Genomic DNA, 25,478 nt, shown 5'->3' on the forward strand with positions numbered 1-25,478 from the left:
TTCTAACCAAAATGTTGGCCATAGTGCATATATCCCTCATATATAGATAAAAAAACAAGGAAGAGCAGCATATGGAAGCAAAGTGTGGAAAAGCACAAAATACATTAATGTTCTTCCTGAAAATAAAAATCCTGGGCATTCTTCATATAATTTTTTAGGGTTTGGGAAGTTGGTAATATGAGGAAAAGAACTTCCTTATGCTTTTTCTTCTCCCAGGTCTAAGTAAAGGGAAAAGTGGAAAAAAGTACTCCAAAATTGCTAGACATTGACAGTTATTGTCTCCAAAGTTATCAAAAGTTACATTGCAAACACCACAGACTGCATTTTTCAACTGTCCCTCAGAAATGACGAAGATGATAAAGGCTTATCTTTATTTCACACCAGCTGGTCTTCCCTGATGACAGCTTTTCAGCAATTGTTCTTAAGGCAAAATTTCAGATCAAACTTCAAGTTTCTAGGCTGGGAAAAGGGCAATATGGAAAATTTTGGTGCAAGCCCTGTCTCCTTTGCTGCAGATGAGCATGAGCATGTACAGTTGTGAGTGACTGGAGGTATGATGGAGATGCGTATTTCTCAGGGTTAGACTTATAGAGCTGAAAAAGAGATTAATTTTCTTTGGGAAAAAAACAGAGCTTATACATTACAGAGCTATGCACTTATCAGGTTAACAACACTACTTCTAAGATGAACTTAGTAAGACATTCCCCAGTAAATTTCACAGGATTTTTCTCTCTTCTACCTTCCTTGAAGGAAGGGTGGGCAGGGTGAATTAAAGAGGGAAATGTTTTATTATGAACTCTCCAAGCATCTTACTTTCTATGATACCAATATGGCATTGTGTTTAGAGTGTTGCCAGGCATTAAGTGACTGATATCAAAACTCAGTGCCAATAAGCAAGGAAATTAAAGAAAGTCTCAAATCTGACTCTTATTGCAGCTTTATTGACAATGGAGCCTTAGACTGTACTGCTAGAACATCCTGGGTCTAATGCTTGTCCTTCCAGGACTGAGAAATCCTGCAGAATTCAATAGATAGTTTCCCCTACTGTAAAGGTGTCTTCTCCTACTGATGAGGAATCAGGACCTCTTAATCATGACTTGTAGTATTTGTAGTGGCTTTTTTCCAGGATCTTCCCTCCCGATTTGCATCCTGCCAGGAAAACATTGCCAGTGGACCAAGCTGAGAACAAGCATGTCACTGACTTATTTTACCTAATGTTCCTCTCTTCAGTAGCAAGAGGCAGGTGTTTCTCTTTTAGGATATTAGGATGTCCCTCAGCTGCATGTTCACAGTGGTCTAGTCAGGTGATCTCTTTTGCACATCGATCCTTTTTTGTAATCCTCTGTCCATCCTCCAATGAAGGAGAAGCTCCCCTATAATTAGTACCACTGGCTCTTTCGATGGATTCCAGGCCAATGCACAGAGTAATTGCTGCTCAAGATTACTTATGACACAAATGTTGACATTCTGTTGGCATAACTTGCAATAATGTATGCAGATTGCATCCTTCTAGTGCCTTAATTATTACTTCTCTGCAAGAAATAGTAAGGTTACCCTCTGCTTTGATTTGAAGGAGATAATTCCCCCTTCAGAAGCATGGTTGTTTGGAGAAAGGGGAAGGGCAAAAGGAGAGGGGAGGAATGGACCGAGGTGCCATATTGTGATTTTTCCTCCACATGGCAGGCATCTGTAGCTCAGCCTTGGCTATGTTTTCCTCCTTTTTTTCTGCCTCACTGTGGGAGTGGGGAGGTCTGTCTCAAGGTGAAACTTTCCCTGGAAAAACAGAGGAGTGTTGCATTTAATGAGCCAAGACAGATGTCCTATTCAACACCCAGCAGCATGCATGAAAGTACTTAGTATTTAGTATCTGTAGTGTGATAGTGTCTAGAGGCCACAACCAAGGTTGAGGCCTTGTTGGGCTAGGCCATGTATAAAACACCTAGTTAGATAAAATTCCTGACCCACAAAGTCTAAGCTATAAATTAAACAGGAGGCTGAACGAGGAGAGAGGAAAGAGAGATCTATTTGCAAAGCACAGATCAATGTGAAAACCAGCAACAGAAATCCAGTAAATTTGACACCACCTTACCCTTGTAGTTTGCATTTCCTCTCTATCTAGAAGAGTCCTGGGAAAGCTAAGAAATTATTACACAGAAATACTGTATTCAGACAAGTTTATGGAAAGAGAAGAGCAACAAAGAGCTCTAGAAACCCAGTCTAGGAAAGGAAACACAAGACTCAGATTCTTTAACATGTTTAATATTATTATTTTATTTTTATAAACTGACAAACACCTGAAGACATTCAGAATAGAAAATGAGACACAAGAAAATATCTTGTAAAGTATATCCTTGGAGAATAGAGCTGCACAGCAACAGAGCACACATTCCTGGAACTCTGGAAATAAAACCACTAAAGACTCGTGTTTTAGACATGGGAGAAGGCAACTACTCCATGTCTTTGCAAGGGAGGGCAAAAGTCTCTGCAGGAGGACATGCCACTGCTTTGATGTGCAGGTAATAATTTTTTTTCCTGATCAAAGCTCCTTCATACCTTTGAGTTATGCAAAGGTTTAATCTGTCCTGCTATATTGATCATTTATATCAACTCATTTATTCTGATATCCTGCATGAGTATTCAATGGTTTGGAGAAATCGTGTCAGTCAATCATTCACTTGTACCTGGTTCCTAAATATTGCATTATGTACGTAGCCTGCTGTACACAACTTACACTGGAGAAGGAAAAAACATTTTTAGGCCTGGCTGACTGAGTTGAGATCTCATTCTCTGCCTCACATGGCAATTGATGCTTTTATTGCATGGAGAAATAACTAACCTTCTTAAAAAAGGGAGCCTGGTGGACTTCTTGTCTCGATAACCTCCCTGAGGCACTGAACTGTGAATGTCACCCATATGCTGGGTGCATTTCCCTGAGCTGCCTTTTTGGTTTCAATAATTGTGTCCATGTTCTTGCACTGTCTGATGGAAAAAGAACAGGTCTGCTAAGATTAAACTGAAAGCGCTTGTGAGAAATGGGTCTCCTGAGGTAATTGGTGGAGGATAATTGACAGAATTGGGAGTGTTCACTTTCTTTAAGTCCTTTTTGGTCAGGAGGGATTGATTTTCCAGGTTTTAGATAAAAATGGACACCCTCCCCAAAATAATTTTCTATTATTGTCCCAGAAGCCAATTAACGCAAGAAACTGTGGCCATTCTTTCCTCCTGAGGACTAACTGAACCTTAGAGTATATTTAAGGAATAGACCTAGATACTATAGTTACCAAGTTCTCCAGCAATTCTAGGCACAATAAATGAATAATAAATCATCCAGTTTTAGGAGGGCTTGAACTCCGACTTTTCCAATGCAGATTGAGAGAAGCTTTAGAACAGATAGATTTGTTAGATCTAATTAGATCTAAGAGATCTTGGTGGTACTCTCCCAATTGCTCAGCTACAGCTGCACGTCTGGGTTGCAGTGCATCCCTCAATGTTCATACTTTTGTGTGCTGGATTAAAGCCAACAGCCCAGCAGTAAAAATTAAGTTGAACAGGATCATGTTGTAGTGAGTATTTTACCCCTTTTTTGGAACTGAAGTTGACCTGGCAGGACTCTCCTTCATGAACCAATTTCATTCTGCCTTATTCAATAGATGCACAAACTGCTGCCCAGAGTGTGTGTGTGTATATATATATATCTCTGTGATGGCACAGTTTTGTGCTACATGAACTCATGAACTTTCCTCTACGTAGGAGTGTGGCTAACCCCTGGGCCAAGATCTCGTTTGCATTTTCCAGGAATATTTTAAACTCACTTTCTCACAGATTTGGGAAGTTCTGCATACAAGTTGACTTCTCCCCTTTTTTTCCTTTCAGCCTGCTGCCCCTTTCTTCTCTGCTTTCCCCATAAAAGCATTCTTCTCCCTCCTCAGAAAATTGTCTTTCCTTTGCCTCCCGTCTCAGCCAGACAGGGGCGAGCGTGGTGGATCCTGACCCTTCCACACTGGGGTCTTTCCCACAGAACCTGCCCCATCTCTGCCTGCCCCAATTCCTGCTGCTGCCACCTGTATTTACAGTGGGGGAGCCATACACAAGTGGTTACAGTGTGCGAAAGCTGCATCCTCTCCAGGATGAATACACATGTGGGGATAAAGGAGAGGATGGATAGAAGGGCAGGAGAAGGGTGAAGAGCCATGAGAGATACAGAAAGCAGTGATGAGAGCCCCAGTGCAGGGGACAAATCCCTCCCTGTCGCTCGCAAGCAGACACTTGAGCGGCTGCTGTTGCTCTGGAGCAGAGCTGGTCCCTTCCCCTTGCTCCTGGCCCAAAACTCTTCCCTCCCAGCCAGCCCTCACCAGGGCAGGGGCCAAGAACAGCAGCACCATCCCAGCCCCTATCCAGTGGGATGGGGAAAATGCCCTCTCCCCACTAAGTGCCCTATCACCATCCCTTCCCATCCTCCCTGCTCTCTCCTCTGATGAAACACAGCCCAGGTTTGTTTAGTCATCTTCAAGTGAAATGTGGTGTGTTGGCCAAAACCCTCCATGAAAATCCTGTTAATTCGTTTGATGAGCTGACTCCAGCTGCAGCCAGACGAATAAACGCTGATTGGCTCTTTTGCTTAAACTCTCCATAATGAAATGAGCCAGCTTTGTGCCTCGGCTGAGCATGCCAGCCAGGCTCGGCGCAAGGGGTGGATGTGTGGGGAGGCGTGGGGAGGCGGGGGGGGGAGCAGGAGGTAGGGGGATATGAGTCTAATGGCATCATTTCCATTTCACAATAGCTAATTGTGCCTAAATCAATGAAGCCCTGGCATCCTAATGAAATTGGGTTGGAACTTGTTCAGTTTATGATGAGCTTTTTAACCTCAGCTTCTTAATTAGCCGGGTGCGGGGTTGAAATGGGAAAAAATGGAACATTTTTCTCCCCAGCCCATCTTTCACCAGCAGCGTAAAAATGGTGAAATTAGATGCTAATCTGCTGGTTGGGTTTAAAAATAATCTCTGCATTTAACTATCCTTGGGGAGTGTTGGGGGAAAATAGAGCAGGGTTTTCATGTTTATGAGGTTGGCACCTTCCTGGGATGTGCAGGTGTTTCCCAGGCAGGAGACAAAGGGGCCTCAGAGGGTCCTGCAGAAGAGGGGAGCAGGGACTATCCCCTTGCACAGACTGGGGAGGAAAGTAGAGGGGAGGAAGGGATGAAAGAGAAATCTTATCCCCCTTTCTGAAAGCAGTTTGAACAGAAATGTTGCTGTTTCTTCCAGAGAAATGACACTGCTTTGGGACCAGGAGGGATATTTTGACTGAACTTTAGGCAGGTGTCTTGAAGAACATTTTGGTGAATCTCTGAGAAGGAAGAATATTTGTGGCTACCCAAGTGCAAAGGGAATGAACCAGCTTGAAGGAGGCCCAGACACCCCAGAGAGGACAGGCTGAACTCTCCCCGGCAGAAGTGCAATTAGCTATGTTTCCTTGGGCACAAAGCCTGTTTTCACAGCAGGGGTAAGAAAACCTCTCTGCAACTCTTTGAGTCCACCCTTCCAACAGAAAGGAAGACCAGACATCCATTTCTCTTTACACCCAGGAATAATGGCTTGGTGAAGTCCTATAATACGAGGGAGAACTGGGAGGTCACTGGGAGCCATTTAGATAAACAAGCAGCTCTTTCTCCTCTGCAGTTTTTCTCACCACAGAAAGAGGGAACAAAATATACCTTCTTTTCCCCATCACACTCTCCAGCAGAATAAAATGTGACTTCTTCCCTAAATAATTTACAGCCTGTCTTCTTCCTGAAAGTTTTGGTTAGTACAAAATGACATTTCTTACCCTTTAATGCTCTGATGAAATATCCTTCCATTTATAATTTAGGAACTGGCAGCTGGTAGTAGCAGGGCAGGTGTAGTGCTGGCATCTGCAGGCAAATCCCTTGGCACTAGTTTGCTCCCAGGCCATGGGCGGAGACAGCACAGGAAGAACTGAGGACAGGATCTGTGCAGAGACATCCCTGACCAACCTGTGTTTTCTGAAAGGGTAAAGAGCAACTGGGAAACCAGCTCTGGTGCAGCTCAGAGGGATATCTCACTTCAAGGCAAGCAGAAAGGCTTAGGGTTATGTTCAGCAGAAGCAGACTGGATCCTTGATTGAGATGTGAACCTAAGGAAGAGGAAATAAGGTCAAAGTCTTGCTCTACTCCAGGCTTCCTTTGTGGCTTTGGTCAGTACTGTAGGTTCGGATCAGCAAATGTGCCTACGATATTGTAGATTGTGCTTAAGTTTGAATAAGCTCCAGCTTCCACAGATGGGGACTTTGCATCTTTGTGTTCATAGAAGAGGAAAAACTGCTCCTTGTTTTAGTGCTTTAAACAGGGAGAAAGAATTACTTCCTTTTTCAGAGACGAATTTTGAAATACAACAGGTGTTTTATTGCTCCTGGAGCATTATCACTCTGTTTCAAGTTCAGTTTTCAAAATCTTAAAACCAGTAACAATCAGCAATGTTCAGGTTTCATCCCACATAAGCTCTCCTTTGCAAAATTTACCATTACGTTTTGAGGACATTTATTTTGTCTTGTCATTTTCTGCTCGTCAGAGCTTCCCTTCCCCGGGACACAGAGAGAGGTGCGGACTACCTTATCTCAAACTAGCTTTTTGAACAATAGCGATGGCACAACCCTATCCCACCGCTGCAACAACATGAAAGAAGCTCAGGGTAGGTCCAAGCACGGACATGTTGCATTGAGCAGCAAGAGCATTTCCCAACCTGTACGACACGTGATATAAGGTAAAGGCAAATGAGGAAGATATCCATCTGGGTGCAAACTAGTGATGGTACTTTTGACTTTTGCCCTTCTCTCACTGCCCATGGCCCTGCCTGCAAGGCATAATTAGCCTTGAGCTCCTGAAGCTCCCCTGTGCAATGGCTGTGCAGTGCTGGAGTGCCTCTGGCCATGGGCTTTTCACAGATATTTCATTAACGTTCAGAAATGGCACTTACTTGCTAATAATCTACCAACATTTAATAAACACAGCCCAAGGGTTTTATAACCTGTTAACTTCCAAGTGGCAATAATTAAACAAAAATGATAAATAATTAAGGCCTAATTACATGGTATCAGTCATTTCATTTTCCAGCAGGCATGTTAAGTGCATTTGCCACTACTGATTGGGGGCCCATTCTGCAAGTGCTCGGCACTTTCTCTGCGCGCCTGGATGGAGAGTCAGGTTCCATGCAGCTTTATGGTGGAGAAGAAAAAGGAAAATGTGCTTCATTAACGGGGTAATTGTCCCCTTCCACCACTAGATAATTCCCACTGAGGCTGTTGCATGACTTTGGGAAGCCAGCAAATAGAGCCATTTGTGTCTCATGTTTCCGTGATAGACCAAGTTGTCGCAAATGGGACAGATGCAGAAGAACAGCCCTGTGCCACTTGCAGAGATACCTCTTTTCACTCTCCTTCACTTTGGATCTGGATCCCAAACTGACATTTGTACATTGAGCACTACATAACGGGATGAAACAAAACCCAGTGAATTGACAGATGGCAGACGTTTTAAACAGTTGTATCAGGATCCAAACTCATCATGAGATCCGCAACTGATGTAAATCAGTAAAGCTCCACTGTAGCACCAATTTACAGCATCTGAAAATATCTGCTTCCGAAGTATTTCATCTGGATATTGAGGACTATCCTGAGGACAGAGCTATAGTTGGAGGGGCTCTCCATAGCCTGTCAGCTGGAAAACTCAGAAGGACAGAGCATGCAAGGAGCTGGCAAAAAAGGGGAGGAGTGTACAGCACTAAAGCTCTGCAAGGGTCAAAGTATGCAGCAGGTGCAAGTGCAGGACGCTGAAGTCCTCTGTGCTCTTAATGGACAAGAATAGATGGCACAGTCTGATACAGGCTAATAAAAGGGGAGATGAGCTGACAGCACAGAAGACTGAAGCGCTCTGTCTGGCCAGAGTGCAGGGATAGTACAGGGCTGGTGAAAGGATCAGGAGGGAAAGCATGCACTAAATCCACTTAGTTATCTGCTGCCAGGGCAGCATTTGTCTGCTACAGGGAATAAATGGCCTCCATTGCTTCGAAAGCAGGGAATTGGTTTAATTGATCTCTAGTGGACCCTTAGTCAAGGGGGAGCCTTGCACATGCTTTAGCTTGCTTCCCTGAAGCTGTACATCGAGCTGGTTTGCTTCAGCTAATTTCCAAATGGTTGCAAAAAGCTTCCCGGTATTCAGGCAGCAAATTCCACTCATTTTTTTTAGCATGTTCTAGTTCATCCCCTCCAGACAGAGGACATAATTTGATTTTCCCCAATGAATCTATTTCCTTATTTTACCCAGCCCCACTCTTGCAAGTTTTGGTTATGTCTGACAGGCCATTGGCACTCCCCAACATCCCAGTGCCATCACCTTCAGCACTGTGGTCATAGATTACACAAATCTACTGCAGTATGGGGTGGGGTGAGATGTGAACACGGTCCTAGAAGTTTGCTGTTTCTCCATTTTTCCATCTGACTCCATTACGTTCTACTGGATAAGGGCTAGGGACTTTATACTGCAGAAGAAGAGTCTGTTTAAGTCAGAAAGCATTAGCCATGCAGATGATCGCGCTGAATAGCTTCGACTACTTCTGGGGGTTAAGGAAGGACTGCACATTGTAGGACTTTCCTACCCACTTGCAATAGTATATCATCAGCTGCTTAATGAGATTTTATGTTTGGGTTCCAAAGCAGCTATGGATTTTGCTTTTCAATTTGTGTTTCTTCCCCAGATGGAAAGAGAATGAGGCTCAGATACAGGGTCAAGTTGTGGCCACTAAGTTATCATGTTAGCTCTTCGGCAGGAAATATGTGCGATTTGAGAGCCCACTGCAAATGCAGTGCAACACAGTTCTTTTATTAGGGCATAAGCTGGGGTGAATTACCTTGCATTTGCCATAGCGAAGGAGTTCGCATCATATCAGGCATGGAACCTCAGCTAAAAAGTGATAACTCTTAATGTGTGGCATCTGCACGCACATTTTCACGTTTAATTGCACACTGTGGGCACTAAGAAAGAAGCCTAAACCAGCACCCCAATGCAGTGTTTATCCTTTCTGCTCTCACCAGCCAGCCCTACCCAAAAATAGCATTCACCCCCCTGGCCACTCACTCATCTTTCAGCTGAGATTCAAAATTGCTTGGGGAAAAACAAACTGCCCTGCTAGCAAAATCTATCCTACGAATCACAGAGAACCCTCAACATCCACAGAGTGCTCAATATTCCCACTTCAGCAGCTGGGGACTCAATCAGGCAAGGTGTTTCTTTACCACCCGGAGCATTACATAATCAAATGCTGAGGAAACCACCTCGCATGGATAGAAAGTAAATTCTCCACGGGGGAGAATATAGTGAGAGAAGCAAGTGGAGATGCATTAGCAGAACAATGCAGATCCTCACAGAAATGGGGGCACATGTCAGCTGCATCCCACTGTGAATGATGTGTGGTGCTGTGTTCAAGGAACTGAAGCGTCTTCAAGCGTGCCGGATTGCACAGAATTGCGGGACTGCTGCTAAGTAAGTGGCAACCCTGGATCGCTCTATGTGCCTGGCTTGATGTGCCATTGGGGATGTAAGGGCTTATTCTGACCTGACCCAAAAGCAGATGTTCTGGTGTGGGTGGGCAAACTCAGGGGATTTCGGGTTTGACTTGAGGTTTGACAGCACTCATGTGTGTGGCCTTTGAATCTGTGGATCTGTTAGAAGATCCACCTTGGAAGAGGAGGAGAAGAAAGTACAGTGGCAGCTCCTGGTCTTCTAGGCACCTGCTGCTTCTAGCATAGATTATTTGCAAAATGAGGCTGATGGAATGATTTCTTTTCAAATGACACCACCTTAGGTGATGCCTTACCCCACTGTAAGGAGAAGATAGATTGCTCCATTCTGTCCAAGACAAAATTTCTTCCAAAGACAGCTTTTTCAAGAGCTATTTCCACACTCAAGATCCCCCTTAGCAAGAAACACGGAGCTATTTAGAAATGTCTTAAGTGCTGATTTTAAAGAATCCAATCAGGAGTGCCAGTGTAACCTGTTCAGAGTAAAAAATAGAACTTCTCTACCAAAAGCTGGAGAAATAACTGTATTTCCCCATTTTCCAGTTGTCCTGAGGTAGCTGTCTTATTTCAGCATCCATAGTTAGTCCAGCCATCAGAGTGCACTATTGTGCTGGAGGATTTCACCCTGGGTTAATGCAGCATCAAGGAAAATGGGCACCTGCTTAGCACAGTAGTAGTTCACAGAGCAATTGCTGGAAAGGCTGGATGCTCTGTCCACAAAAAGAAAAGGATCTGCAGAACGTGCTTACTGGGCCATCTCCAGCAGCAGTAGAGAGATGGTAGAGAAAGTGTGGATAGTGTGCTGGGAAAGGTTATGGAGCAGATCATCTTGAGTGCCATCACATGGCATGTACAGGACAACCAGGGGATCAGACCCAGTCAGCATGGGTTTATGAAAGGCAGGTCCTGCTTGACTAACCTGATCTCCTTCTATGACGAGGTGTCCTGCTTAGTGGATGAGGGAAAGGCTGTGGATGTTGTCTACCTGGACTTTAGTAAAGCCTTTGACACCATTTCCCACAGCATTCTCCAGAGAAACTGGCTGCTCATGGCTTGGACGGGCGTGCTCTTCGCTGGGTAAAAAACCGGCTGGATGGCTGGGCCCAAAGAGTTGTGGCAAATGGAGTTAAATCCAGTTGGCAGCCGGTCACAAGTGGTGTTCCCCAGGGCTCAGTACTGGGGCCAGTTCTGTTTAATATCTTTATCAATGATCTGGATGAGGGGACCGAGTGGAAGCGGTTGGGTCACCATCCCTGGGGATATTGAAAAGATGTGTAGATGTGGTGCTTAGGGACATGGTTTAGTGGTGGACTTGGCAGTGCTAGGTTGGACTTGATGATCTTAAAGGTCTTTTCCAACCTAAACAACAGAGACCTGACCCATGGAAAAAGGTCTCTTTCAGTGTTGGAAAGACAGATGCAGAGAGGGTAGTATTAAATCTGAGTGGGTCTGTTCATGGACAGATGCTTCCTGAGATGTTGCCAGTCAGCCTTGCACCTGCTGCTTGGACATGACAAATGTGCTTTTTGCCAAGAACCCAGCCTGCAGGTAGCAACTCTTTGGCATAAGATAAAAAAGCACAAAGTTACTAGAAGCTATGCTAGGCTTATTTCCACAGAAGCCGCTCTCCTTCTTGCTCTGCAAAGAGCTTACAAGGACCCAAAACACTGTGTCACTGTGACAGGGTCCCTTTCTTTCTGCCACATCCCAGTCTGCATTATCTGGTCCTCTCAACAGCCACTCTTGTACAAACTCAATTACCTTAAATTGCTAGAGGCCCTGGTCTCCTCTGCCATATATGTTGGTGTCTGGGCATTAAATATTTATTGAAAGATTCATTATTTGGGCATTAAATATTAATTTGTATGAGAGAATGAATTGGATGATTTGTATTTGTTTTTTACGAATTGTCTTGGAATCGGAAATGTCTGGTTTCTAAAGAGCGGTGCTTGGGGGCAGCTGTTTTTTCACTCCTGGCTTTTCTGTGGAAGTGCTTGTTGCCTGTCCTTCAGACATCCTTTTCCCCATGGTGGCTGGCTGCCTGTGCTCTGGAGATTAACTTTGCTATCAATATGTTTGTGTTTTGTTTACAAACCATACAGTTTAAGGCAACTTCCTTCTGCCCCCCCCCATCACAAGTCACGCACACACACACATACATACAGAAGAGCCTTAAGATGCTCAAGCATCAGTATAATTGTTTTTGTTACCAGGAGATGTCTGGTTGTGTTCTGTCTCTTTAAGTGAAGTTTATGGCCTGAAAGGTAATTGATTTGCAATGGTATTTAAGACAAGAGCTGGAGGATACTGCTGCGCTCTTCTGCAATACAGTAGCCTGGAGAAAACCATTGCTAAAGCAAAAACATTGACTTTTTTGGTGATGTGGTCTCTTCTGATGCACTCAGCAGGGGTGAAGTTTGCTCTATTTTTACAGAATTGTCTGCTATTTTTACAAAAGTAGTTTGGACACTGTACAGTCTTGCAAGTTGCGCTGTGACTTAAGCAATGTGTGTCCTGGAAGGGAGGGCAGGACACTCCATGCTTTTGATTGCTGCTCCCTCCTTTTTCTTTTGCCTTGGATTAGGTTTTATCTTGTTTTTCCAAGGAAAAGTAGTTTAAGGAAGGAGTCAGTCAGGGCTGGAGAATCTGCTGAGGTTTAACTACATGGTGTATAATGGCACAATGGGAGGGATAAATACATTGATGATTACAGGTAGGGACAGTGCCAAGATAATATTAGGGGGTAGGATTAGACAAGGTAGATGGGAAGATTTTCTTGGTACACTTGAGCCATTTGTACAATTGGTCTATCAGAAAAACTCTGTAAATTGGAGTCAGCTGCAGAGATGGGAGAACATAAAAGTTGCAAAGTCGATGGCAAATCTCCTTTTCCTTTCACTAGGGTTTGAATTTTACCTACCTTGTATGGAGCAGGAATACAACAGCAGGTGGGTGTGTTAGCTTTCAAAAACCAACACAAAACAAAAAAAAAAAAAACGCCAAAGCCAGACAGGGATAATCTCAGTAATATACCTGAGCAACTAAATGCAGCAAACTCTTCTTGCAGCTCACAGGGGCTTGGTAGAGTCCCCATCCTAGTAACTTCAGAGCACAGTCATTTCCCTGGGCTGAAATTACGGAGGAGCTGGGATTAGTTACTACTGCAGTATGAACGGTAATAGTCAAGATGATCGCAGTAATAGTCAAATAGATCATTCTGTGCAAAGATATCTGTCGGCAGCTAGTAGATCTTCTCAGGGAGAGAAAAACTGCGAGAAATCAGTCTCTGTGATCTTTGCAGAAATTCACCTGTACAGCTGATCAAGTCTCCCTGGATATAGATGCCCACAGTGAGATGTACATGGTGGCTTCCCATTGCTGCATGCTGTGAGGAATCCTTTCCTGGGAAAAGTGGCATTGATGCATCAAAAATCAGGGTGCAGCTACGACAGGGTGACAGTAAGAGTTAGAAAACTTTTCACTTCTGTGACATGGCTTTCGAAGGGAATATCTACCATGCACTTTGACTCAAGTGAATTTTCCTTCTTACGCTAAGCAACTTAAAACTAAGGAATTTGACACATCATTATACAGTTTCATCACCTCCAATGGAAACTGCATGCATTCTGTGAGCTAGCTTTCTCCAGAATTCATACTCAGAGACCAAGCTACAGATGAGTAAAAACTACTTCGTTCCACCACATCACATGTCAAGCCTAGATTAGAAAGTTTATTAAAGATTGTCACAAAATGGAAAACAAATAAGCGCCTTGTTCTGACTGCCTGAAGAGACTGGCTCCCTACCTTACAAAGCCTGCAGGTACTGTTCTGCAAAACCCTCCAGGGTAGTGTTGTGGAAGAAGCTGAAGCTCCACAGAGGCAGGCAGTGGGGGCAAGGAGATGCGCACAGTTGTGACCCTTGCTTCTCATGGCATGGCATTAGGAAAGCCTTGCCTTCCCAGGACATCCAGAGCTCTTAGTATCTTTCCCTGTTTCTACAATAGGGGACACACAGGCTTCAGCAAGCAGAGGTGTCTGCAATACCTTTGTTGGACTTTCTGCTCTGTTTGCATATATTAATTATTTATAATGATTTTCTAAACTGACACCTGAAAGTTGTCCTTTCTCCTGTTACAGGGAGTGACAAATTCTCCGCATTCCCCTTCCTTCTCCACCTTAAAGGGCGGTGACTCCTCCTCACCATAATCTTTTATATACTCATTGAATAATAACCTTTTCTGGTCATTTACTCAGCAAGGATTTGTCATTCCAATATTTCATTAGTCCTATAACATAAAAACCAAAAGATGTGTACATGGCTGAGCAGCAGTATATCATTCCTTTGGTAGCATTCAGCTTAAATATAACACAGTGTAAGAGCAAATAAGTTTCAAAGAGAGGTGTCAAAACCACTATCTTCCACCAGTTTTGAGGACCACTGACTTTTGTCACCAGAGTGTAATTAAGCATTAGGAGGAGAGAAGAGGATTCCAGCAGATCAAAACTCCTCTGTCTCTGGGAAATCCCTAGCTGAAACAGCTGCTACAGCAATGATGTAAATCTAGGCAAATGTAATTTATTCATGTAATTTTGGTCCATACCTGGCTCCACGTTGATCAAGGGACTGCTCTGAAAGTTGCCGGAGATGCTCTCTGCCTGCTGCTCAGGGCACTGTCCCTCTTACACATGGTTTTCTTAGGAATGTGCCCACTCTCTCAAATGCCCAGGGAGCACTGCTTTTGTGGGATTATTATAGAACCTCCTGGGGAAAAGACAAATCAGACTTTTTATCTGCTTTTCTGCTTGCCACAAGCTAGTCCCAGCTTCCAACCACTAAAGTCACTTTTGCTCCTCTCTGCTCTGTCAAAGGACTTAAGATGATCAATTTATAATGTCTACAGAGTGCTAGGATGAAAAGATGTTCTGAAAATGCCTTGGATGAAAAGATGCTGTAAAAAAATAATCTTTACCGTGATAGACTGATTACAATCTATTGTGCCATGGATTAGTGGGTGAGTATTTATTCAGCTTATTTTTTATTCCTATGTACAGATGCTCTGGACCACAATGACCCCTTTGAAATCATTATCGGCTCTTGCATCCATGAGTAGCATAGAGGGCACATTAATAAGCTGTGTATAGAAAAAGACAATGAAGTCCCAAAGAAGTCATTAAGAGTCTATTGTGTCAGTCTGACTGTAGCCCACAAAAGATACTGAATCTGTAAGCTAAAAATATCCTTTGGAAATGCTGTTGACACAGTTATTTTACATTGGCAGCAACATCCTCCCCACATATACACACGCTACCATTGCTAGTCCTGCTCAGAGCAGTGTATGTTTTGGGAAGCATCTGGCTTTTCTTAGGATTCAGTGATCTCCAAAGGGCACTGTCTGCACCAGCATCTTCCAGCTTTGTTAGTGAAGTAGAAGGGAAAACAGGAACTTCAATTTTAACTCTGTCCTACTATCCCCATTGTGTGAAATGTTACACAAATACCCAGCTAGAGACTGCTGTTATGTCAAAGGGCTGGCAGCAGAAAAGAACAGGACAGGAAAAGATGGGAAGAAAACAGGTCCCTATTCTGTTTCTGCCATTTTTGGACCCAGAGGTGCTCCAACCTCACAAAACCACTCTTTTCTCTGCCTAAGCAAATCTTCAAGAGGGAGACCTCTTCTCATCCCAACAGCAGAGGACCTGACCTTATATTTTTCTAGTGATACCACCCCTGGCAGTCTGCCTCCTATGTGCTGGCTGGGACACTCAGAGGAGCTGGTCCCGAAGGTAACAAACCTTTACAATGGATGGAGCAGCTCAGCTGACTCAGAGCTATTGCTCTGGGCTGTCTGCAGGCTCAAGCAGACATTAACACATTTTCAAGGTATGCCTCACAATTTCTGGGCTTAGGGACAATGTTTCTTTTTTTAATGGAAGCTGGAATTTGGTTGCTACTAATCAAAATCAAGACACGGAAAGCAATATATATTCAGCCCTTATTCTAGTCTGAAGAAATCCTAAACTAAGAGGACAGTTCACATCATCCTTAGTGTAGTTATCACTGTTGACACAACAAAATAACACAACTCCCTCCAATGGCCCAGTTGTATTGTAAAAAAACTAAACAATACCAACACAGCAGGCTTACCCAGATACCTAAAACTGGTCTGATCCATTCCCGGAAGAATTTAAAATACGGCAGATATTTCAATAGAGGGTTTGAAGAGTCCTTTAATGGGCAGCCATCTCATCCTAACATGCTCTGATCCTGCAAGAAGAGGTTGCAGAGTATAAACAACCACTGAAACAAAGAGAAAAATGGGAATTGATGTAAAATCCAGTTCTGCTTTTCCCTTTTCTGCTTGAAAAGCATAAGGAACAAGATTATTCCCTGCCTTACTTGGCTGTGGAGTCTCCAATATTGTGTCTAACTCATGCTGAGTAATGCGTATTGATTGCTTTGTTACAAGCTTTATTGTTCAGTCCATCACCAATAAAAAGTTTATGTAAAACAAGAGCTGAAGAAAGCAAGTAAGAGAAAGTGAGCTGGAGAGTGTTAATGCACACAGGGGGTAAATGTTACTTTTATTTCCACACAGATATCCTATGGCCAGATTTTAGCAGCAGGAATTTATTTTTCATCACCCCGTTTTAAAGCCTTTGGAGGATGGGTTTTGGTTTTGTTTTTTCCTACTTGCTCATGTTCAAGTTTTCTTAGTGAAATAAAGTACCAGGAGAGAAGGGGAAAACCAGGTAAAGATGCTAAATTTGCATATGAAAGGGGAGTGGCTGAGCATTTTGCTGCATTTTAAAAGAATGAGGATTTACAGCAGGAAACACGAGTTGGCATGACAGTTTTAGGGGTGGATTTCTCTAAACACAGTACAGGTGATGTGTTGGGCATAACTGCCAGCACTTCCCTCTGCTTCTCAGTGGCTTCTGACGTGAAAACAATTTTATTTCCATGGCCAAATATTACTGCATGCTACGGCCTTCGCTAGGATGAGAAATTAAATGGGGCTAGTAGTAATGATACTCTATTTGTAAAGGGAAATGCTCCCCTCTACTAGCAGCTTGACTGAGATTCACCCAGTTTGCTCCTTAAATACTGGAACTATCCTCACCACTAAGTAGATATGGAAATAGATAATGGGACATAAAAGAGATTTTGGTGATTGACCAAGACCACCCCAGGATCCTGTTACGGCATGGTACCGATACTGTAATACAGCTGTGATGCGGGCAAAGGGCAGTGGTGCTCCCTGGTTGGTGCCACGGCTCGCAGAGCAGTCTACTGTGTGCACCGCAACCTGGCTCTTTGCTGAACCCCGCCCTCCTTGCAAGCTGCCTTTGTTGCTGGGCTTCCCTGAAAAGCATTGCAAGGACATTTATCAGTCTCGGTTCTTGTGGTTCCATTAACTTTTCTTGGCCTCAGACAATAAAGCCATGGAGTTAATTTCATTCATTTAACCAGTGGGAAGGGGGTGGGGGTGAAAAATAGACAGAATGCATTTTCTTTTAATCTGATGGATACAGGATGCCATTGCTCGCATCCCCAATACAGTCAGCAGTGTCAGCACTCACTAGCATCTTGAGCTTTGCAAATAATGACTCACGTGGTTCAGTAGTCAAACTGAAGCAAAATCATGGAGAAAAAAAGTTCTTCAAGGTTATTCAACAGGAGGTTTTGACCCAAAACTGAAAGTTTACTTTTATTTTAAGGCATTTATTCCTGTCTTTTTTTTTGTTTTCTTTTCTAAGTAACAGAGGATAAAGAGGCCATTTTCAGAAAGAAAGTGTTATTTCAGAAGGAAAAGTGGAAGCATTTTGTTAGGAAATAGAAATGTGGGAAAATGTTTTGATCTCTCTCTTTGTTTCTTAATTTTAACTTTGTATTTTTGTCCTAGCTGAAATTATTCACATGCTGGGTCTGAACTCAAAAGTACTGCTAATAACTTCCCCTAGATGCCATATATTGGTGAATTAGATATTTTCACAAAGAACGTTGCCTTCTTCTCTTCCCATGATCCTGGTTTTGCCCAGGTGAAATGCAAGCAAAAAGCAATGTAGCAGACAATAGAGAAGTGTTTGCTGGAACATCAACATTGCTTTTTAAGAGTGGAATTGGAAGAGGAACAAACTTGGAGCATCAACCCATTTTTTTTCCCCATATAACTGCTCTTTCTGCAGCTTGGAGGCTGCCTGCCTGGGCCTGCTTATCAGTGCTGTGCTTGGTAGGGTGGATGGTCCTTTGTGTTCCAGGAAAATTGGAGGGTGTGGATCAAAAGCATAACCATGGGTCAGTAGAGGGGGACACCACATGGAAATCAGAGAAACAGTGCCTAGCAGATGTGAAATCAGTGAAAACAAGAAACAAAACCCTATTACCCACTATTAATAGTAGCTTCCCTCCTCTTGGAATAAAAAAAATAAAAATGGGCTATTTAGCCCATTCTAGGTAGAATTTTCATTAAGAAGCTGCAAGTTGGCATTGATGATAACTTGCTAGCAAACCCAGATAGGGAGCCTTCTTGAACGAATCCTTTTTACACATAAAATAAAGGCATTGGTTATCTGTGTTACTCTCCATCAACCATGCTTAGTTAAAAAAAGAATACACTGTCTCCTTTTCTTGTGATCCTGTTTGAAAACTTCAGGCATGTGTTACCACGTGATTAAATCACCTGCTCTACAAAGATGCTATTTAATGGATTTCAAGGGAATTCAAATTCTGAAACTGAAAGAAAGAGGAAGAAAATAACCTCAGGGACACCCATGACAATATAAAATTACTTCAGCTAAGCATGGTGTTGGATAGAGGAATACAACTTGCTATTGACATTATGCATCCTCACATATGTTCTATCTGTGCTGGATGAACACCCCTGTTGGTCATTTTTGGCTAACAAGAGCAAAAGCAGTGTCAGTGCTTCACTGGTGGTGCTTCACCACCAGTGAAATGCAACCACCTCTGGGCACTAACAAGACAGAACTACAGAAAACTATGAGTGAAGGATAGAGAGAGAAAAGAGAGGGTAAACAAACAAAACCCACACCCATTTGAAAGCTGGGAGATTTGGTACAAAATAAACTCAGACCACCCTGGCAGATAATGTTTTGTGTTCAGTGCTTGTCATCCACAAGAGTTTCTTGGTCCATATTTGTTTGAGGTCTGCTTGTTTGTCTGAGATAGCTGCTGTGTGCAGATAGCTGTGGTCAAGCAGGTGCTTTGCCCACAGCTAGCTGAGCCACAGCTGTACCCGAGAAAGGTTTCTCAATCTCTTAGAAATAATAGTTCAAGAGCCAGATAATCCTTGCCAAAGCTTCACAACTTCCTGTGGCAAATGTCACTTTGGACACGAGCAATGAGTTATTTAAGCTCAACTACAGAATCCAACTTATGATAGCTTTAACCTGTCCTATATCCTCTCACAGCACCCTTATTTTGATAGGTACAGCAAATTCCTTTCATTGAATCAGGAACAAGAGGTTTTTGCTGTGTTTGAGTGAGCAAAAACCCAAATGATTCTCTTCCTAATTAGCTTAATGAGCCTTTTGGCTCTCACATGATGACAAGTAAATGAATTTGCCCTTTCCTTGACAAGTTCTTATGGGAATGATCCGAAGCCTTTCGTAACAATGCATCAAAAGTACAAAGTCATTAAAAACAGTTGTCCAACTATGAAATTAGTTATTGATTAATATTGCTTCCAGACAGCCATATTGTTCATTCAAAAAAAAAAAAAAAAAAGAAAGAAAAAAGAATTCCAATGTTCATATTTCTTCATGAAAGTAGGTTATTGAAATACGCAAAACATTTGAGATCCCGAGGTCATATATGTTTGTATTTCTGTGCTCAGACATGCTCACTTTTTTTCATTTGGAGCTCAAGAGGGGTCCTGCACATAGAAAAAGTAGTTAATCACTGTAAACATCTCAACTAATCTCATCTTGATATGCCCATTCTCAGCTGCAGACATCAGCTTCTCCTGGAAGCAGCCTTACTAAAATGAGCAGAACTAGTCCTCCTGTGAGTCACAGGGACTTTGTCATCTCCCAGGTTGTGAAGCATGGTTAAAAAAAGAACAGAGGGCTCCTAAAAGTAGCTGAAAGGCCCATGATCTGTGAGTAGAGCCAGGAAACGACTGAGTCATCTCAAGTGTTATTAAGGGCCAAAAGAGTAGTATTAGAGAGAACGAGCACGGAACAGGCTGTGAGCAGTGGCCCCATCTCCACAAAGATGATTTCCATGGTCACCCAGGCAGGTCAAGAGATGTGTGTCTGCACTTTGATACCATTCAGCCTCCACAATCCCTCAGTCTTTGAATGGAGAAGAAGGAAAATGATGTAGGGAAAAAAAAAAAGGCGGGGGTCAGTGAAACAGTACCTGGAACCACACTAACCATAAAGTCTGATTTTTTAAGATGGTAGTGGTCGACAATGGGAAACGACTGGCTTACCACAGTATTATAACTTTATATGTTTAAAACCATAATGCATTTTGTAATCCTCTTCCTTGCACAGAAGTCACATTTGTCAGAGTCTCAAAAAATTCCAAGTGCAGTTCGGGTTTCATTTCACTCTGAGGTAATTGCCAGTCAGCGTTCATTGTGGGCTGAGCTGATCAGAAGTTTTCAAAAATAAAGCGGGCTTTTTTTCACATAAATATCTACTTACCATACCCAACATGTCTGGCAAAAAAAAAAGAAAAAAAAAAAAAGCATATTTCCCTGAACTTTCAGTTCTCAGAGGAGTCTGGTCCAGCAGGTCTGGTCCAGTTATAATGTTGTTCCTCCATTACAGTTGCTTTAGAATGATTACTCTTCTATTTCATCTTCAGCTGATTAGTCCCTAGGCTCAATTGCTTTCAAATGAATAAAATATCATCTATTTGTGTTTTCGCTTCTGTGGGAAAAATTCTGCTTATTGTGATAAACTAAATAGATGATTGTTTTTGTCTGTGTGGGGTTTTGTTTTGAAGAATGAAATAATTTTGCTGGAACTGAAATTCTGATTTTTTGAGTATCTCTAATGCAACTCTCCTATTGTCTATTGATTTGAGAAACAGTTTGCATACCTGATACAAGCACCTCTGGAAGCTTGAACTGAATTTTGGAAAACATAACAGAAAGTTTTTCCTGTCTTTCTCCTCTCTGGAAAGGAACTGCTGAAATACCCCACAGATGCCTGCATACCCATACCCACAAAAATGCTAGTATTCATGCTTTTCCCATCATACCTATAAGCATGAGCAATAGTTCAAGAAATGCTGTTCTTAAAAGATATATAGTCCTTGCAGTCTTTTTTAATATAAGGTGTTCAGATAGTTTGGAAAAGTTTTAGATAGTCATCCAAAGTGAATCTTATCAGGTTTGCCTGTTATTTCTTATCAAATCTGAAACATGCCAGGCATAATTTAGATTGAGATATTTGGCATTTCACAAACCCTTGCTACGTGTCACTCAAATCCAAGTGATGGGCACTTCAAAGAAAACCAAGGCACAGTTTTGAGCACTTCTTTATAAGATTCTTTGGACCAAAATTTCTTACTTGGAAGCCCTCTAGTTAAGGCTTGCACTTCTGATAAATTTCCATGCATTATTAACCTAATTGGACCCAACATATATTCTAAGATTCTCATTAATATTTTTTAACACACTACAGCATCTTTACCCTTGAGCAGTCAACCGAGTTTTCATCTTCATAAAAATGGGTTCCTCATAATCAGACAATATCCAATAATTTCCAGTCCATAAGGCAAATTTCCTCTATATTCTTTCAATTTTGCAATTTTCTTACCAATCAGCACAATACATTTCACCCTGTGGATTATTTCTCCATAAACCTTGCCACCATTGCCAGAAGCTACTACCTGGAAAGGATGCTAATTTGTGATGTAGGATGACGTCAAAGAGATGATCTCAGGCTAAATGAAAGAGGACACAACTCCTAGCATTTTAGCAGAATTGTTCCACTTATTCTTGTAATTTAGACCCCTTACTGATTCCAATCATCTTAAAAATGAATAAAATGAATAAAATAGTATTTTTGTAATATGGTAATAATATATTAATGATATATTATTTACCAATATTGACTGGTAAATAAATGGTACTAGAGCCCACTGATTGTTAAGTTGCTTGTTAATTTATGTGTACAGCAGTAACATTTTGGAGTCCAAATCCTGAATACCGCAGTCTGATGTGATACAAAAAAACATGAAAAGAATGACCCTAAGCTAAAATGATTACTGGTGTTTGTTAGGTACTATGGCTGCAAAAACAACGATAATCAGCCAGAACAATTATTGGGTAAAAACGATTTTTTTTAATATAAATTCAGAAGGTTTTTATTGTTATTATCTAAAATTGAACTATGCAGATTATTTTAAGTGGGTAGATTTTTGTTTTGTATCCATGAAATTGCTACCATATTAACAAGATTTTCCAGACATTAATGGATTGATTTCTGTATAATTGTAACTATATTAATTCATCCCAATTACCTCTAAGTAAAATTTAAATTAAGTTAAATTGGAGAAATTAAAAATGTTTGAAAACCCTGCATGGAAACCTTGAGGCATCATAAGATTGTCATTTCTCATCTCTAATGTCATTCATTTTGCAACTGAGAACACAACATAAGTAGTCTTGGTTCTCCCAAGATTTGTAAACTATTTTCTGTACATTTCAAAGCCAACTTAAAGGTCTCTCCATAAAGCCAATATGATTTTTTTTCCCCCCCACTGATGGAAAACATGTCTCTGGCTATTTCCTCACTTCTGTTGGTTTCTTGTTGAGGAAGCTGATATACAGACAATCCATTTTTAATGTGAAGACATTCAACCATAAAGACAGGTTTAAATATATAGTGGAAGCACTGGCATTGGTCTGAAAGAGAGAGAGCAGTCATAATAGGCATAGAGGAATCTTCTAGCACCACAGGCACTCAGCAACAATCCACAGCTCTTGTGTGTACCATTGCTCCAAAAGGCAAAAATACACTGCTTACCAAGGTCACGGCTAGGATGAGCCCTCTGCAGGGCTTGGTGGCAGATCCAGGCTGAGATGGCTTTTATCCAGTCTTGGAGAACACAACTGTATTCTAGCTTAGCCAAGATCTGCATTGGTATGTTGCGCTAGAAGAGTTTAACTTGAACCTCTTCATGACCAAGCCCTCTCATCATCAGAGTCAGAGGAGGTGTGCTGAAGTTTACGCGCAAATGAGAACTGTGAATAGAACTGTTACACATCTGGGAGGAATTTAGATAGTTTGGTAAAGCAGGCATACACATGCCTATTTTGCATATGTTTTTCTACTGTGTTTTTGGGATCTCAGCACCTGATATCTCAAAGTATTTCAGCTTGCTTGCATTTTATTTGCTCGTCTTGTGACTGGCTATCTCTTCCAAAAGACCCCTCCATAAACACATTTCTCCAGTTCCTGATTTCTAGATATACACTGGGCTAGGAAGGGCCTTGGGCTGCATCTCTGTTAAGGTGGTTGATAGGCTGCATTGGTATGGAGATCAAGATTTATTAATAGAGGCTGTCATGTTGCTGCTGCTAGCATATCATGTCTTCTCTTTAGCTGACTTTTTCCAGTCGTACTAGCCTCTGTAGGCTTCAAGGGTTGGCCAAGTGGTCTGCTCTGAAATGTAGCAGCTAACTAGAACTAGCATGGATCAGATAAAATACTCGGTTTAGATCATCCTTGCTTTGCTAGAATTAGACAGATGCAGGTCACACTGAGGAGAACCAATGAAAATGGTCCCCCTCCCTGCAGCAGAGTCATTCATATGGAGAGAAAGCTGCTCACAGGAAAGATATGGCTTGCAGAAAGGTGTTTCTTAATTGCATTTTGGTTCTGGACCCTCTGGTGAGCAGAGACACACCGGGAACAAATGAAAGTTTCTGGTGTTGGGGAAAAAAACTTTTGCCTCTTAGAGCAGGGAAACAGTTTGAGGCTATGTTTTAATTAAAATGAATATCTGTGCTATCTTAATGTTATTGCCAGTTAAGTGTAGCAGGGTGATTTAGAGTTCTATAACACAATTATACTCCGGTAATGAAGCTCCGCAGAATTATCCCAGGAATTCAAAATGCAGAGGGGAGCAGTAGCTCTCATTTGTAACCATGTTACAACCTTTATTGTTACAGTATTTTCTGTTTTCCTCAAAGATTAACTCAGTCATATTTAAGTCTCTGGTTACATTAAAGAGAGATTGGGAACGAGTGACAGGAGCTGTTTTACCATCCCTGCAGCGATTCGGTTCAAAATGTTCTCCTACCAGCAGAGAGCTGACTGCCTTAACCTGTTCATGCTCTTGGTCTTTTTACTGGGGGACAGGATGCTTGTAATTAACTAGAAATATCCCATGCAATGTGATTTTGCAGATGAGGCCTCTCTATTGAAGATGCCTTGACAGGTAACACGGAGCCTTTCAAAGTCACTTTACTCCTTTGCAATACAGCTGCTTCTGGTTCCTTCTGGTGTGCTGAGGAGGTCTCATTTGCTTGTGGGCTCCTGACTGGGGGGTTTCCATGGGATACAATCCTTGATATGGAAAAGACGACCTCTGCTCTGCTTAGTCCTCTTCCATATAAGTGAAAAAACATTTCTGCATTTTCATCTGTATTTCCAATGCAGCAGAAGTTACACATGTCATGAAAATTGCTGGAGTTATGTATTTAGACTGACATACCATTGAGTTTGACGTTTGGGAAGTTTCTGGATCATGCCTGGTTTTAGTACCTCAGTATGCTTTACCATGTGAGCCAGAAACATTCGTACTTTCTGAAGAAAAACATTCACATTCAAACAGATTCACCCTTCTATCCATTCCTCCACCTCAAGAATTAATTTGGTCAGTCCAGAACTGAGCCAGACCACAAGCCCTTCAAGTCCATCAAAAGTCTGGGCTTGAGTGAGATGCTGAGTTACAGAGTGAATGTGGCAGCATAGACACACCTCAACCTGCTCTCCCACAAGGACTCTTCACCTCTGACTGAGAAAGGCCCAAGTTTTTGTTTCCAGAAATGGAAAAACTGTTTGGAGAAAGCAAGAAGCCCTGTCAATCTTCACTCCCATTTGGAAACAAATTTGTTTGGCATTGAGGAAAGATGAAAACTGAAATGGAGCTAACTTCACTTGAGTTTTCAATTTGCAGCAAACAAATTAAAAGCAGAAAGGAATCAATACAATAATAAGAGCAATCCTCAGGAACACCTCGAAACCCCTGTGGCAGACCCCAGCAGTCTGATTAATCCAAGCAAACAGCCTGTGGATACTCCCTCCCTGCCTCTGTATTTTTTTGCACAATTTCATGTCACAACCAGGGTCCAGACTGCTCAAATGAGGCATATCTGTCAACCTTACAGGATTTTCAGTGTTAAAATCTAGCAGAATATTCCTGCAGATACAGAGATTGGGGAGAAAAAAAAAAAAAAAGATTGGGCAATAAAAGCATGTTTTATAAATTTCTTACTGTTCTGCTCTATGGTTCAATTTGAAATAAATTGGGATGAAAGGAATGTTTCAAATCTGAATGTGTGGGGTTTCTTACATTTTCAAAATTGAATGTTTCTATTTGCTTGCATGAAACTAAATTTAGTTTGTCCATTTCTTTCCAGTGGAGCCTTTTGCAACCATGTTTCCTAGATCTTAGCAATGAGAACAGCTCTTTCTTTCAGGCCCTGGTCTATTCACACTGAGATGTGCTTTTCTGCCTTCAGGCCTTCTAAAATATTATCCAATGCAGCAAAATGTTGCTCAACATGCATAAAGACCTTGCCTTTCACCTTTAGGTCAATTCCACCTCTACGGCCCCAAAAATACAATTCTTCCATTGTTAAGCTTTACCTGAGGAGTAAAGGCTGTCACCTCACAGCTGT

This window comes from Platalea leucorodia (assembly GCF_965183815.1).
Source record: "Platalea leucorodia genome assembly, chromosome: 15".
Classification (NCBI taxonomy): Eukaryota; Metazoa; Chordata; class Aves; order Pelecaniformes; family Threskiornithidae; genus Platalea; species Platalea leucorodia.